Source organism: Mycteria americana, chromosome 15, assembly GCF_035582795.1.
Source record: "Mycteria americana isolate JAX WOST 10 ecotype Jacksonville Zoo and Gardens chromosome 15, USCA_MyAme_1.0, whole genome shotgun sequence".
NCBI classification, from domain to species: domain Eukaryota; kingdom Metazoa; phylum Chordata; class Aves; order Ciconiiformes; family Ciconiidae; genus Mycteria; species Mycteria americana.
The window spans coordinates 15,293,105-15,309,805 of NC_134379.1; positions in this window are offsets into that span (position 1 = coordinate 15,293,105).

Sequence of the window (16,701 nt, forward strand, 5' to 3'; positions counted from 1 at the left end):
TGCCAAATTTGAAACGTCCAGAGATTGCGTCCACAGGAAAGCTGCCAGCACTGAAAGCTGCAGCTGGTTTTCACTGTCCCTTGGAACTGCATTCGCTGCCACACAGACATTCGTGCTCTGCTAAAGCTTTGCTTGGTAATGGGGTAACACTCTGTATGTCTCTGTCCCAGTGCCCGGCTGCCAAATTGGAAACGTCCAGAGATTGCGCCCACAGGAAAGCTGCCAGCACTGAAAGCTGTAGCTGGTTTTCACTGTCCCTTGGAACTGCATTCGCTGCCACACAGACATTCGCGCTCTGCTAAAGCATTGCTTCGAAATGGAGCAACACTCTGTATCTCTCTCTGGCAGAGTCCGGCTGCCAAATTGGAAACGTCCAGAGATTGTGCCCACAGGAAAGCTGCCAGCACTGAAAGCTGTAGCTGGTTTTCACTGTCCCTTGGAACTGCATTCGCTGCCACACAGACATTCGCGCTCTGCTAAAGCTTTGCTAGGTAATGGGGCAACACTCTGTATGACTCTCTCCGACTGCCTGGCAGTGAAATTGGAAACGTCCAGAGTTTGCACCCACAGGAAAGCTGCCAGCACTGAAAGTTGTAGCTGGTTTTCACTGTCCCTTGGAACTGCATTCGCTGCCACACAGACATTCGCGCTCTGCTAAAGCTTTGCTTGGTAATGGGGCAACACTCTGTATCTCTCTCTGGCAGAGCCCGGCTGCCAAATTGGAAACGTCCAGAGATTGCGCCCACACGAAAGCTGCCAGCACTGAAAGCTGTAGCTGGTTTTCACTGTGCCTTGGAACTGCATTCGCTGCCACACAGACATTCGCGCTCTGCTAAAGCATTGCTTCGAAATGGAGCAACACTCTGTATCTCTCTCTGGCAGAGTCCGGCTGCCAAATTGGAAACGTCCAGAGATTGTGCCCACAGGAAAGCTGCCAGCACTGAAAGCTGTAGCTGGTTTTCACTGTCCCTTGGAACTGCATTCGCTGCCACACAGACATTCGTGCTCTGCTAAAGCTTTGCTTGGTAATGGGGCAACACTCTGTATCTATCTCTGGCAGAGCCCGGCTGCCAAATTGGAAACGTCCAGAGATTGCGCCCACAGGAAAGCTGCCAGCACTGAAAGCTTTAGCTGGTTTACACTGTTCCTTGGAACTGCATTCGCTGCCACACAGACATTCGTGCTCTGCTAAAGCTTTGCTTGGTAATGGGGCAACACTCTGTATCTATCTCTGGCAGAGCCCGGCTGCCAAATTGGAAACGTCCAGAGATTGCGCCCACAGGAAAGCTGCCAGCACTGAAAGCTGTAGCTGGTTTACACTGTTCCTTGGAACTGCATTCGCTGCCACACAGACATTCGCGCTCTGCTAAAGCTTTGCTTGGTAATGGGGCAACACTCTGTATCTCTCTCTGGCAGAGCCCGGCTGCCAAATTGGAAACGTCCAGAGATTGCGCCCACACAAAAGCTGCCAGTACTGAAAGCTGTAGCTGGTTTTCATTGTCCCTTGGAACTGCATTCGCTGCCACACAGACATTCACGCTCTGCTAAAGCTTTGCTTGGTAATGGGGTAACACTGTATAACTCTCTCCGACTGCCCGGCAGTGAAATTGGAAACGTCCAGCGATAGCGCCCACAGGAAAGCTGCCAGCACTGAAAGCTCTAGCTGGTTTTCACTGTCCCTTGGAACTGCATTCGCTGCCACACAGACATTCGTGCTCTGCCAAAGCTTTGCTTGGTAATGGGGCAACACTCTGTATCTCTCTCTGGCAGAGCCCGGCTGCCAAATTGGAAACGTCCAGAGATTGCGTCCACAGGAAAGCTGCCACAACTGAAAGCTGTAGCTGGTTTTCACTGTCCCTTGGAACTGCATTCGCTGCCACACAGACATTCGCGCTCTGCTAAAGCTTTGCTAGGTAATGGGGCAACACTGTATAACTCTCTCCGACTGCCCGGCAGTGAAATTCGAAACGTCCAGCGATAGCGCCCACAGGAAAGCTGCCAGCACTGAAAGCTGTAGCTGGTTTTCACTGTCCCTTGGAACTGCATTCGCTGCCACACAGACATTCGTGCTCTGCTAAAGCTTTGCTTCGTAATGGGGCAACACTCTGTATCTCTCTCTGGCAGAGCCCGGCTGCCAAATTGGAAACGTCCAGAGATTGCGCCCACAGGAAAGCTGCCAGCACTGAAAGCTGTAGCTGGTTTTCACTGTCCCTTGGAACTGCATTCGCTGCCACACAGACATTCGCGCTCTGCTAAAGCATTGCTTTGAAATGGAGCAACACTCTGTATCTCTCTCTGGCAGAGTCCGGCTGCCAAATTGGAAACGTCCAGAGATTGTGCCCACAGGAAAGCTGCCAGCACTGAAAGCTGTAGCTGGTTTTCACTGTCCCTTGGAACTGCATTCGCTGCCACACAGACATTCGCGCTCTGCTAAAGCTTTGCTAGCTAATGGGGCAACACTCTGTATGACTCTCTCCGACTGCCTGGCAGTGAAATTGGAAACGTCCAGAGTTTGCACCCACAGGAAAGCTGCCAGCACTGAAAGTTGTAGCTGGTTTTCACTGTCCCTTGGAACTGCATTCGCTGCCACACAGACATTCGCGCTCTGCTAAAGCTTTGCTTGGTAATGGGGCAACACTCTGCATCTCTCTCTGGCAGATCCCGGCTGCCAAATTTGAAACGTCCAGAGATTGCGTCCACAGGAAAGCTGCCAGCACTGAAAGCTGCAGCTGGTTTTCACTGTCCCTTGGAACTGCATTCGCTGCCACACAGACATTCGTGCTCTGCTAAAGCTTTGCTTGGTAATGGGGCAACACTCTGTATCTATCTCTGGCAGAGCCCGGCTGCCAAATTGGAAACGTCCAGAGATTGCGCCCACAGGAAAGCTGCCAGCACTGAAAGCTTTAGCTGGTTTACACTGTTCCTTGGAACTGCATTCGCTGCCACACAGACATTCGCGCTCTGCTAAAGCTTTGCTTGGTAATGGGGCAACACTCTGTATCTCTCTCTGGCAGATCCCGGCTGCCAAATTTGAAACGTCCAGAGATTGCGTCCACAGGAAAGCTGCCAGCACTGAAAGCTGCAGCTGGTTTTCACTGTCCCTTGGAACTGCATTCGCTGCCACACAGACATTCGTGCTCTGCTAAAGCTTTGCTTGGTAATGGGGTAACACTCTGTATGTCTCTGTCCCAGTGCCCGGCTGCCAAATTGGAAACGTCCAGAGATTGCGCCCACAGGAAAGCTGCCAGCACTGAAAGCTGTAGCTGGTTTTCACTGTCCCTTGGAACTGCATTCGCTGCCACACAGACATTCGCGCTCTGCTAAAGCATTGCTTCGAAATGGAGCAACACTCTGTATCTCTCTCTGGCAGAGTCCGGCTGCCAAATTGGAAACGTCCAGAGATTGTGCCCACAGGAAAGCTGCCAGCACTGAAAGCTGTAGCTGGTTTTCACTGTCCCTTGGAACTGCATTCGCTGCCACACAGACATTCGCGCTCTGCTAAAGCTTTGCTAGGTAATGGGGCAACACTCTGTATGACTCTCTCCGACTGCCTGCCAGTGAAATTGGAAACGTCCAGAGTTTGCACCCACAGGAAAGCTGCCAGCACTGAAAGTTGTAGCTGGTTTTCACTGTCCCTTGGAACTGCATTCGCTGCCACACAGACATTCGCGCTCTGCTAAAGCTTTGCTTGGTAATGGGGCAGCACTCTGTATCTCTCTCTGGCAGAGCCCGGCTGCCAAATTGGAAACGTCCAGAGATTGCGCCCACACGAAAGCTGCCAGCACTGAAAGCTGTAGCTGGTTTTCACTGTCCCTTGGAACTGCATTCGCTGCCACACAGACATTCACGCTCTGGTAAAGCATTGCTTCGAAATGGAGCAACACTCTGTATATCTCTCTGGCAGAGCCCGGCTGCCAAATTGGAAACGTCCAGAGATTGCGCCACAGGAAAGCTGCCAGCACTGAAAGCTCTAGCTGGTTTTCACTGTCCCTTGGAACTGCATTCGCTGCCACACAGACATTCGCGCTCAGCTAAAGCTTTGCTACGTACTGGGGGAAAACTCTGTATAACTCTCTCCGACTGCCCGGCATTGAAATTGGAAATGTCCAGCGATAGCGGCCACACGAAAGCTGCCAGCAGTGAAAGCTCTAGCTGGTTTTCACTGTCCCTTGGAACTGCATTCGCTGCCACACAGACATTCGCGCTCTGCTAAAGCTTTGCTAGGTACTGGGGGAAAACTCTGTATAACTCTCTCCGACTGCCCGGCAGTGAAATTGGAAACGTCCAGCGATAGCGCCCACAGGAAAGCTGCCAGCACTGAAAGCTGTAGCTGGTTTTCACTGTCCCTTGGAACTGCATTCGCTGCCACACAGACATTCGTGCTCTGCTAAAGCTTTGCTTGGTAATGGGACAACACTCTGTATATCTCTCTGGCAGAGCCCGGCTGCCAAATTGGAAACGTCCAGAGATTGCGTCCACAGGAAAGCTGCCAGCACTGAAAGCTGCAGCTGGTTTTCACTGTCCCTTGGAACTGCATTCGCTGCCACACAGACATTCGTGCTCTGCTAAAGCTTTGCTTGGTAATGGGGTAACACTCTGTATGTCTCTGTCCCAGTGCCCGGCTGCCAAATTGGAAACGTCCAGAGATTTCGCCCACAGGAAAGCTGCCAGCACTGAAAGCTGTAGCTGGTTTTCACTGTCCCTTGGAACTGCATTCGCTGCCACACAGACATTCGCGCTCTGCTAAAGCTTTGCTAGGTAATGGGGCAACACTGTATAACTCTCTCCGACTGCCCGGCAGTGAAATTGGAAACGTCCAGCGATAGCGCTCACAGGAAAGCTGCCAGCACTGAAAGCTGTAGCTGGTTTTCACTGTCCCTTGGAACTGCATTCGCTGCCACACAGACATTCGTGCTCTGCTAAAGCTTTGCTTGGTAATGGGGCAACACTCTGTATCTCTCTCTGGCAGAGACCGGCTGCCAAATTGGAAACGTCCAGAGATTGCGCCCACAGGAAAGCTGCCAGCACTGAAAGCTGTAGCTGGTTTTCACTGTCCATTGGAACTGCATTCGCTGCCACACAGACATTCGCGCTCTGCTAAAGCTTTGCTAGGTAATGGGGCAACACTGTATAACTCTCTCCGACTGCCCGGCAGTGAAATTCGAAACGTCCAGCGATAGCGCCCACAGGAAAGCTGCCAGCACTGAAAGCTGTAGCTGGTTTTCACTGTCCCTTGGAACTGCATTCGCTGCCACACAGACATTCGTGCTCTGCTAAAGCTTTGCTTCGTAATGGGGCAACACTCTGTATCTCTCTCTGGCAGAGCCCGGCTGCCAAATTGGAAACGTCCAGAGATTGCGCCCACAGGAAAGCTGCCAGCACTGAAAGCTGTAGCTGGTTTTCACTGTCCCTTGGAACTGCATTCGCTGCCACACAGACATTCGCGCTCTGCTAAAGCATTGCTTTGAAATGGAGCAACACTCTGTATCTCTCTCTGGCAGAGCCCGGCTGCCAAATTGGAAACGTCCAGAGATTGCGCCCACAGGAAAGCTGCCAGCACTGAAAGCTGTAGCTGGTTTTCACTGTCCCTTGGAACTGCATTCGCTGCCACACAGACATTCGCGCTCTGCTAAAGCATTGCTTCGAAATGGAGCAACACTCTGTATCTCTCTCTGGCAGAGTCCGGCTGCCAAATTGGAAACGTCCAGAGATTGTGCCCACAGGAAAGCTGCCAGCACTGAAAGCTGTAGCTGGTTTTCACTGTCCCTTGGAACTGCATTCGCTGCCACACAGACATTCGCGCTCTGCTAAAGCTTTGCTAGGTAATGGGGCAACACTCTGTATGACTCTCTCCGACTGCCTGGCAGTGAAATTGGAAACGTCCAGAGTTTGCACCCACAGGAAAGCTGCCAGCACTGAAAGTTGTAGCTGGTTTTCACTGTCCCTTGGAACTGCATTCGCTGCCACACAGACATTCGCGCTCTGCTAAAGCTTTGCTTGGTAATGGGGCAACACTCTGTATCTCTCTCTGGCAGATCCCGGCTGCCAAATTTGAAACGTCCAGAGATTGCGTCCACAGGAAAGCTGCCAGCACTGAAAGCTGCAGCTGGTTTTCACTGTCCCTTGGAACTGCATTCGCTGCCACACAGACATTCGTGCTCTGCTAAAGCTTTGCTTGGTAATGGGGCAACACTCTGTATCTATCTCTGGCAGAGCCCGGCTGCCAAATTGGAAACGTCCAGAGATTGCGCCCACAGGAAAGCTGCCAGCACTGAAAGCTTTAGCTGGTTTACACTGTTCCTTGGAACTGCATTCGCTGCCACACAGACATTCGCGCTCTGCTAAAGCTTTGCTTGGTAATGGGGCAACACTCTGTATCTCTCTCTGGCAGATCCCGGCTGCCAAATTTGAAACGTCCAGAGATTGCGTCCACAGGAAAGCTGCCAGCACTGAAAGCTGCAGCTGGTTTTCACTGTCCCTTGGAACTGCATTCGCTGCCACACAGACATTCGTGCTCTGCTAAAGCTTTGCTTGGTAATGGGGTAACACTCTGTATGTCTCTGTCCCAGTGCCCGGCTGCCAAATTGGAAACGTCCAGAGATTGCGCCCACAGGAAAGCTGCCAGCACTGAAAGCTGTAGCTGGTTTTCACTGTCCCTTGGAACTGCATTCGCTGCCACACAGACATTCGCGCTCTGCTAAAGCATTGCTTCGAAATGGAGCAACACTCTGTATCTCTCTCTGGCAGAGTCCGGCTGCCAAATTGGAAACGTCCAGAGATTGTGCCCACAGGAAAGCTGCCAGCACTGAAAGCTGTAGCTGGTTTTCACTGTCCCTTGGAACTGCATTCGCTGCCACACAGACATTCGCGCTCTGCTAAAGCTTTGCTAGGTAATGGGGCAACACTCTGTATGACTCTCTCCGACTGCCCGGCAGTGAAATTGGAAACGTCCAGAGTTTGCACCCACAGGAAAGCTGCCAGCACTGAAAGCTGTAGCTGGTTTTCACTGTCCCTTGGAACTGCATTCGCTGCCACACAGACATTCGCGCTCTGCTAAAGCTTTGCTTGGTAATGGGGCAACACTCTGTATCTCTCTCTGGCAGAGCCCGGCTGCCAAATTGGAAACGTCCAGAGATTGCGCCCACACGAAAGCTGCCAGCACTGAAAGCTGTAGCTGGTTTTCACTGTCCCTTGGAACTGCATTCGCTGCCACACAGACATTCGTGCTCTGCTAAAGCTTTGCTTGGTAATGGGACAACACTCTGTATATCTCTCTGGCAGAGCCCGGCTGCCAAATTGGAAACGTCCAGAGATTGCGTCCACAGGAAAGCTGCCAGCACTGAAAGCTGCAGCTGGTTTTCACTGTCCCTTGGAACTGCATTCGCTGCCACACAGACATTCGTGCTCTGCTAAATCTTTGCTTGGTAATGGGGCAACACTCTGTATCTCTCTCTGGCAGAGCCCGTCTTCCAAATTGGAAACGTCCAGAGATTGTGCCCACAGGAAAGCTGCCAGCACTGAAAGCTGCAGCTGGTTTTCACTGTCCCTTGGAACTGCATTCGCTGCCACACAGACATTCGTGCTCTGCTAAAGCTTTGCTTGGTAATGGGGTAACACTCTGTGTGTCTCTGTCCCAGTGCCCGGCTGCCAAATTGGAAACGTCCAGAGATTTCGCCCACAGGAAAGCTGCCAGCACTGAAAGCTGTAGCTGGTTTTCACTGTCCCTTGGAACTGCATTCGCTGCCACACAGACATTCGCGCTCTGCTAAAGCTTTGCTAGGTAATGGGGCAACACTGTATAACTCTCTCCGACTGCCCGGCAGTGAAATTGGAAACGTCCAGCGATAGCGCTCACAGGAAAGCTGCCAGCACTGAAAGCTCTAGCTGGTTTTCACTGTCCCTTGGAACTGCATTCGCTGCCACACAGACATTCGTGCTCTGCTAAAGCTTTGCTTGGTAATGGGGCAACACTCTGTATCTCTCTCTGGCAGAGCCCGGCTGCCAAATTGGAAACGTCCAGAGATTGCGCCCACAGGAAAGCTGCCAGCACTGAAAGCTGTAGCTGGTTTTCACTGTCCCTTGGAACTGCATTCGCTGCCACACAGACATTCGCGCTCTGCTAAAGCATTGCTTTGAAATGGAGCAACACTCTGTATCTCTCTCTGGCAGAGTCCGGCTGCCAAATTGGAAACGTCCAGAGATTGTGCCCACAGGAAAGCTGCCAGCACTGAAAGCTGTAGCTGGTTTTCACTGTCCCTTGGAACTGCATTCGCTGCCACACAGACATTCGCGCTCTGCTAAAGCTTTGCTAGGTAATGGGGCAACACTCTGTATGACTCTCTCCGACTGCCTGGCAGTGAAATTGGAAACGTCCAGAGTTTGCACCCACAGGAAAGCTGCCAGCACTGAAAGTTGTAGCTGGTTTTCACTGTCCCTTGGAACTGCATTCGCTGCCACACAGACATTCGCGCTCTGCTAAAGCTTTGCTTGGTAATGGGGCAACACTCTGTATCTCTCTCTGGCAGATCCCGGCTGCCAAATTTGAAACGTCCAGAGATTGCGTCCACAGGAAAGCTGCCAGCACTGAAAGCTGCAGCTGGTTTTCACTGTCCCTTGGAACTGCATTCGCTGCCACACAGACATTCACGCTCTGGTAAAGCATTGCTTCGAAATGGAGCAACACTCTGTATATCTCTCTGGCAGAGCCCGGCTGCCAAATTGGAAACGTCCAGAGATTGCGCCACAGGAAAGCTGCCAGCACTGAAAGCTCTAGCTGGTTTTCACTGTCCCTTGGAACTGCATTCGCTGCCACACAGACATTCGCGCTCTGCTAAAGCTTTGCTAGGTACTGGGGGAAAACTCTGTATAACTCTCTCCGACTGCCCGGCAGTGAAATTGGAAACGTCCAGCGATAGCGCCCACAGGAAAGCTGCCAGCACTGAAAGCTGTAGCTGGTTTTCACTGTCCCTTGGAACTGCATTCGCTGCCACACAGACATTCGTGCTCTGCTAAAGCTTTGCTTGGTAATGGGACAACACTCTGTATATCTCTCTGGCAGAGCCCGGCTGCCAAATTGGAAACGTCCAGAGATTGCGTCCACAGGAAAGCTGCCAGCACTGAAAGCTGCAGCTGGTTTTCACTGTCCCTTGGAACTGCATTCGCTGCCACACAGACATTCGTGCTCTGCTAAATCTTTGCTTGGTAATGGGGCAACACTCTGTATCTCTCTCTGGCAGAGCCCGTCTTCCAAATTGGAAACGTCCAGAGATTGCGTCCACAGGAAAGCTGCCAGCACTGAAAGCTGCAGCTGGTTTTCACTGTCCCTTGGAACTGCATTCGCTGCCACACAGACATTCGTGCTCTGCTAAAGCTTTGCTTGGTAATGGGGCAACACTCTGTATCTATCTCTGGCAGAGCCCGGCTGCCAAATTGGAAACGTCCAGAGATTGCGCCCACAGGAAAGCTGCCAGCACTGAAAGCTTTAGCTGGTTTACACTGTTCCTTGGAACTGCATTCGCTGCCACACAGACATTCGCGCTCTGCTAAAGCTTTGCTTGCTAATGGGGCAACACTCTGTATCTCTCTCTGGCAGATCCCGGCTGCCAAATTTGAAACGTCCAGAGATTGCGTCCACAGGAAAGCTGCCAGCACTGAAAGCTGCAGCTGGTTTTCACTGTCCCTTGGAACTGCATTCGCTGCCACACAGACATTCGTGCTCTGCTAAAGCTTTGCTTGGTAATGGGGTAACACTCTGTATGTCTCTGTCCCAGTGCCCGGCTGCCAAATTGGAAACGTCCAGAGATTGCGCCCACAGGAAAGCTGCCAGCACTGAAAGCTGTAGCTGGTTTTCACTGTCCCTTGGAACTGCATTCGCTGCCACACAGACATTCGCGCTCTGCTAAAGCATTGCTTCGAAATGGAGCAACACTCTGTATCTCTCTCTGGCAGAGTCCGGCTGCCAAATTGGAAACGTCCAGAGATTGTGCCCACAGGAAAGCTGCCAGCACTGAAAGCTGTAGCTGGTTTTCACTGTCCCTTGGAACTGCATTCGCTGCCACACAGACATTCGCGCTCTGCTAAAGCTTTGCTAGGTAATGGGGCAACACTCTGTATGACTCTCTCCGACTGCCCGGCAGTGAAATTGGAAACGTCCAGAGTTTGCACCCACAGGAAAGCTGCCAGCACTGAAAGCTGTAGCTGGTTTTCACTGTCCCTTGGAACTGCATTCGCTGCCACACAGACATTCGCGCTCTGCTAAAGCTTTGCTTGGTAATGGGGCAACACTCTGTATCTCTCTCTGGCAGAGCCCGGCTGCCAAATTGGAAACGTCCAGAGATTGCGCCCACACGAAAGCTGCCAGCACTGAAAGCTGTAGCTGGTTTTCACTGTCCCTTGGAACTGCATTCGCTGCCACACAGACATTCGTGCTCTGCTAAAGCTTTGCTTGGTAATGGGACAACACTCTGTATATCTCTCTGGCAGAGCCCGGCTGCCAAATTGGAAACGTCCAGAGATTGCGTCCACAGGAAAGCTGCCAGCACTGAAAGCTGCAGCTGGTTTTCACTGTCCCTTGGAACTGCATTCGCTGCCACACAGACATTCGTGCTCTGCTAAATCTTTGCTTGGTAATGGGGCAACACTCTGTATCTCTCTCTGGCAGAGCCCGTCTTCCAAATTGGAAACGTCCAGAGATTGTGCCCACAGGAAAGCTGCCAGCACTGAAAGCTGCAGCTGGTTTTCACTGTCCCTTGGAACTGCATTCGCTGCCACACAGACATTCGTGCTCTGCTAAAGCTTTGCTTGGTAATGGGGTAACACTCTGTATGTCTCTGTCCCAGTGCCCGGCTGCCAAATTGGAAACGTCCAGAGATTTCGCCCACAGGAAAGCTGCCAGCACTGAAAGCTGTAGCTGGTTTTCACTGTCCCTTGGAACTGCATTCGCTGCCACACAGACATTCGCGCTCTGCTAAAGCTTTGCTAGGTAATGGGGCAACACTGTATAACTCTCTCCGACTGCCCGGCAGTGAAATTGGAAACGTCCAGCGATAGCGCTCACAGGAAAGCTGCCAGCACTGAAAGCTCTAGCTGGTTTTCACTGTCCCTTGGAACTGCATTCGCTGCCACACAGACATTCGTGCTCTGCTAAAGCTTTGCTTGGTAATGGGGCAACACTCTGTATCTCTCTCTGGCAGAGCCCGGCTGCCAAATTGGAAACGTCCAGAGATTGCGCCCACAGGAAAGCTGCCAGCACTGAAAGCTGTAGCTGGTTTTCACTGTCCCTTGGAACTGCATTCGCTGCCACACAGACATTCGCGCTCTGCTAAAGCATTGCTTTGAAATGGAGCAACACTCTGTATCTCTCTCTGGCAGAGTCCGGCTGCCAAATTGGAAACGTCCAGAGATTGTGCCCACAGGAAAGCTGCCAGCACTGAAAGCTGTAGCTGGTTTTCACTGTCCCTTGGAACTGCATTCGCTGCCACACAGACATTCGCGCTCTGCTAAAGCTTTGCTAGGTAATGGGGCAACACTCTGTATGACTCTCTCCGACTGCCCGGCAGTGAAATTGGAAACGTCCAGAGTTTGCACCCACAGGAAAGCTGCCAGCACTGAAAGTTGTAGCTGGTTTTCACTGTCCCTTGGAACTGCATTCGCTGCCACACAGACATTCGCGCTCTGCTAAAGCTTTGCTTGGTAATGGGGCAACACTCTGTATCTCTCTCTGGCAGATCCCGGCTGCCAAATTTGAAACGTCCAGAGATTGCGTCCACAGGAAAGCTGCCAGCACTGAAAGCTGCAGCTGGTTTTCACTGTCCCTTGGAACTGCATTCGCTGCCACACAGACATTCACGCTATGGTAAAGCATTGCTTCGAAATGGAGCAACACTCTGTATATCTCTCTGGCAGAGCCCGGCTGCCAAATTGGAAACGTCCAGAGATTGCGCCACAGGAAAGCTGCCAGCACTGAAAGCTCTAGCTGGTTTACACTGTTCCTTGGAACTGCATTCGCTGCCACACAGACATTCGCGCTCAGCTAAAGCTTTGCTACGTACTGGGGGAAAACTCTGTATAACTCTCTCCGACTGCCCGGCATTGAAATTGGAAATGTCCAGCGATAGCGGCCACACGAAAGCTGCCAGCAGTGAAAGCTCTAGCTGGTTTTCACTGTCCCTTGGAACTGCATTCGCTGCCACACAGACATTCGCGCTCTGCTAAAGCTTTGCTAGGTACTGGGGGAAAACTCTGTATAACTCTCTCCGACTGCCCGGCAGTGAAATTGGAAACGTACAGCGATAGCGCCCACAGGAAAGCTGCCAGCACTGAAAGCTGTAGCTGGTTTTCACTGTCCCTTGGAACTGCATTCGCTGCCACACAGACATTCGTGCTCTGCTAAAGCTTTGCTTGGTAATGGGACAACACTCTGTATATCTCTCTGGCAGAGCCCGGCTGCCAAATTGGAAACGTCCAGAGATTGCGTCCACAGGAAAGCTGCCAGCACTGAAAGCTGCAGCTGGTTTTCACTGTCCCTTGGAACTGCATTCGCTGCCACACAGACATTCGTGCTCTGCTAAATCTTTGCTTGGTAATGGGGCAACACTCTGTATCTCTCTCTGGCAGAGCCCGTCTTCCAAATTGGAAACGTCCAGAGATTGTGCCCACAGGAAAGCTGCCAGCACTGAAAGCTGCAGCTGGTTTTCACTGTCCCTTGGAACTGCATTCGCTGCCACACAGACATTCGTGCTCTGCTAAAGCTTTGCTTGGTAATGGGGTAACACTCTGTATGTCTCTGTCCCAGTGCCCGGCTGCCAAATTGGAAACGTCCAGAGATTGCGCCCACAGGAAAGCTGCCAGCACTGAAAGCTGTAGCTGGTTTTCACTGTCCCTTGGAACTGCATTCGCTGCCACACAGACATTCGCGCTCTGCTAAAGCATTGCTTCGAAATGGAGCAACACTCTGTATCTCTCTCTGGCAGAGTCCGGCTGCCAAATTGGAAACGTCCAGAGATTGTGCCCACAGGAAAGCTGCCAGCACTGAAAGCTGTAGCTGGTTTTCACTGTCCCTTGGAACTGCATTCGCTGCCACACAGACATTCGCGCTCTGCTAAAGCTTTGCTAGGTAATGGGGCAACACTCTGTATGACTCTCTCCGACTGCCCGGCAGTGAAATTGGAAACGTCCAGAGTTTGCACCCACAGGAAAGCTGCCAGCACTGAAAGCTGTAGCTGGTTTTCACTGTCCCTTGGAACTGCATTCGCTGCCACACAGACATTCGCGCTCTGCTAAAGCTTTGCTTGGTAATGGGGCAACACTCTGTATCTCTCTCTGGCAGAGCCCGGCTGCCAAATTGGAAACGTCCAGAGATTGCGCCCACACGAAAGCTGCCAGCACTGAAAGCTGTAGCTGGTTTTCACTGTCCCTTGGAACTGCATTCGCTGCCACACAGACATTCGTGCTCTGCTAAAGCTTTGCTTGGTAATGGGACAACACTCTGTATATCTCTCTGGCAGAGCCCGGCTGCCAAATTGGAAACGTCCAGAGATTGCGTCCACAGGAAAGCTGCCAGCACTGAAAGCTGCAGCTGGTTTTCACTGTCCCTTGGAACTGCATTCGCTGCCACACAGACATTCGTGCTCTGCTAAATCTTTGCTTGGTAATGGGGCAACACTCTGTATCTCTCTCTGGCAGAGCCCGTCTTCCAAATTGGAAACGTCCAGAGATTGTGCCCACAGGAAAGCTGCCAGCACTGAAAGCTGCAGCTGGTTTTCACTGTCCCTTGGAACTGCATTCGCTGCCACACAGACATTCGTGCTCTGCTAAAGCTTTGCTTGGTAATGGGGTAACACTCTGTGTGTCTCTGTCCCAGTGCCCGGCTGCCAAATTGGAAACGTCCAGAGATTTCGCCCACAGGAAAGCTGCCAGCACTGAAAGCTGTAGCTGGTTTTCACTGTCCCTTGGAACTGCATTCGCTGCCACACAGACATTCGCGCTCTGCTAAAGCTTTGCTAGGTAATGGGGCAACACTGTATAACTCTCTCCGACTGCCCGGCAGTGAAATTGGAAACGTCCAGCGATAGCGCTCACAGGAAAGCTGCCAGCACTGAAAGCTCTAGCTGGTTTTCACTGTCCCTTGGAACTGCATTCGCTGCCACACAGACATTCGTGCTCTGCTAAAGCTTTGCTTGGTAATGGGGCAACACTCTGTATCTCTCTCTGGCAGAGCCCGGCTGCCAAATTGGAAACGTCCAGAGATTGCGCCCACAGGAAAGCTGCCAGCACTGAAAGCTGTAGCTGGTTTTCACTGTCCCTTGGAACTGCATTCGCTGCCACACAGACATTCGCGCTCTGCTAAAGCATTGCTTTGAAATGGAGCAACACTCTGTATCTCTCTCTGGCAGAGTCCGGCTGCCAAATTGGAAACGTCCAGAGATTGTGCCCACAGGAAAGCTGCCAGCACTGAAAGCTGTAGCTGGTTTTCACTGTCCCTTGGAACTGCATTCGCTGCCACACAGACATTCGCGCTCTGCTAAAGCTTTGCTAGGTAATGGGGCAACACTCTGTATGACTCTCTCCGACTGCCTGGCAGTGAAATTGGAAACGTCCAGAGTTTGCACCCACAGGAAAGCTGCCAGCACTGAAAGTTGTAGCTGGTTTTCACTGTCCCTTGGAACTGCATTCGCTGCCACACAGACATTCGCGCTCTGCTAAAGCTTTGCTTGGTAATGGGGCAACACTCTGTATCTCTCTCTGGCAGATCCCGGCTGCCAAATTTGAAACGTCCAGAGATTGCGTCCACAGGAAAGCTGCCAGCACTGAAAGCTGCAGCTGGTTTTCACTGTCCCTTTGAACTGCATTCGCTGCCACACAGACATTCACGCTCTGGTAAAGCATTGCTTCGAAATGGAGCAACACTCTGTATATCTCTCTGGCAGAGCCCGGCTGCCAAATTGGAAACGTCCAGAGATTGCGCCACAGGAAAGCTGCCAGCACTGAAAGCTCTAGCTGGTTTTCACTGTCCCTTGGAACTGCATTCGCTGCCACACAGACATTCGCGCTCTGCTAAAGCTTTGCTAGGTACTGGGGGAAAACTCTGTATAACTCTCTCCGACTGCCCGGCAGTGAAATTGGAAACGTCCAGCGATAGCGCCCACAGGAAAGCTGCCAGCACTGAAAGCTGTAGCTGGTTTTCACTGTCCCTTGGAACTGCATTCGCTGCCACACAGACATTCGTGCTCTGCTAAAGCTTTGCTTGGTAATGGGACAACACTCTGTATATCTCTCTGGCAGAGCCCGGCTGCCAAATTGGAAACGTCCAGAGATTGCGTCCACAGGAAAGCTGCCAGCACTGAAAGCTGCAGCTGGTTTTCACTGTCCCTTGGAACTGCATTCGCTGCCACACAGACATTCGTGCTCTGCTAAATCTTTGCTTGGTAATGGGGCAACACTCTGTATCTCTCTCTGGCAGAGCCCGTCTTCCAAATTGGAAACGTCCAGAGATTGCGTCCACAGGAAAGCTGCCAGCACTGAAAGCTGCAGCTGGTTTTCACTGTCCCTTGGAACTGCATTCGCTGCCACACAGACATTCGTGCTCTGCTAAAGCTTTGCTTGGTAATGGGACAACACTCTGTATATCTCTCTGGCAGAGCCCGGCTGCCAAATTGGAAACGTCCAGAGATTGCGTCCACAGGAAAGCTGCCAGCACTGAAAGCTGCAGCTGGTTTTCACTGTCCCTTGGAACTGCATTCGCTGCCACACAGACATTCGTGCTCTGCTAAATCTTTGCTTGGTAATGGGGCAACACTCTGTATCTCTCTCTGGCAGAGCCCGTCTTCCAAATTGGAAACGTCCAGAGATTGTGCCCACAGGAAAGCTGCCAGCACTGAAAGCTGCAGCTGGTTTTCACTGTCCCTTGGAACTGCATTCGCTGCCACACAGACATTCGTGCTCTGCTAAAGCTTTGCTTGGTAATGGGGTAACACTCTGTGTGTCTCTGTCCCAGTGCCCGGCTGCCAAATTGGAAACGTCCAGAGATTTCGCCCACAGGAAAGCTGCCAGCACTGAAAGCTGTAGCTGGTTTTCACTGTCCCTTGGAACTGCATTCGCTGCCACACAGACATTCGCGCTCTGCTAAAGCTTTGCTAGGTAATGGGGCAACACTGTATAACTCTCTCCGACTGCCCGGCAGTGAAATTGGAAACGTCCAGCGATAGCGCTCACAGGAAAGCTGCCAGCACTGAAAGCTCTAGCTGGTTTTCACTGTCCCTTGGAACTGCATTCGCTGCCACACAGACATTCGTGCTCTGCTAAAGCTTTGCTTGGTAATGGGGCAACACTCTGTATCTCTCTCTGGCAGAGCCCGGCTGCCAAATTGGAAACGTCCAGAGATTGCGCCCACAGGAAAGCTGCCAGCACTGAAAGCTGTAGCTGGTTTTCACTGTCCCTTGGAACTGCATTCGCTGCCACACAGACATTCGCGCTCTGCTAAAGCATTGCTTTGAAATGGAGCAACACTCTGTATCTCTCTCTGGCAGAGTCCGGCTGCCAAATTGGAAACGTCCAGAGATTGTGCCCACAGGAAAGCTGCCAGCACTGAAAGCTGTAGCTGGTTTTCACTGTCCCTTGGAACTGCATTCGCTGCCACACAGACATTCGCGCTCTGCTAAAGCTTTGCTAGGTAATGGGGCAACACTCTGTATGACTCTCTCC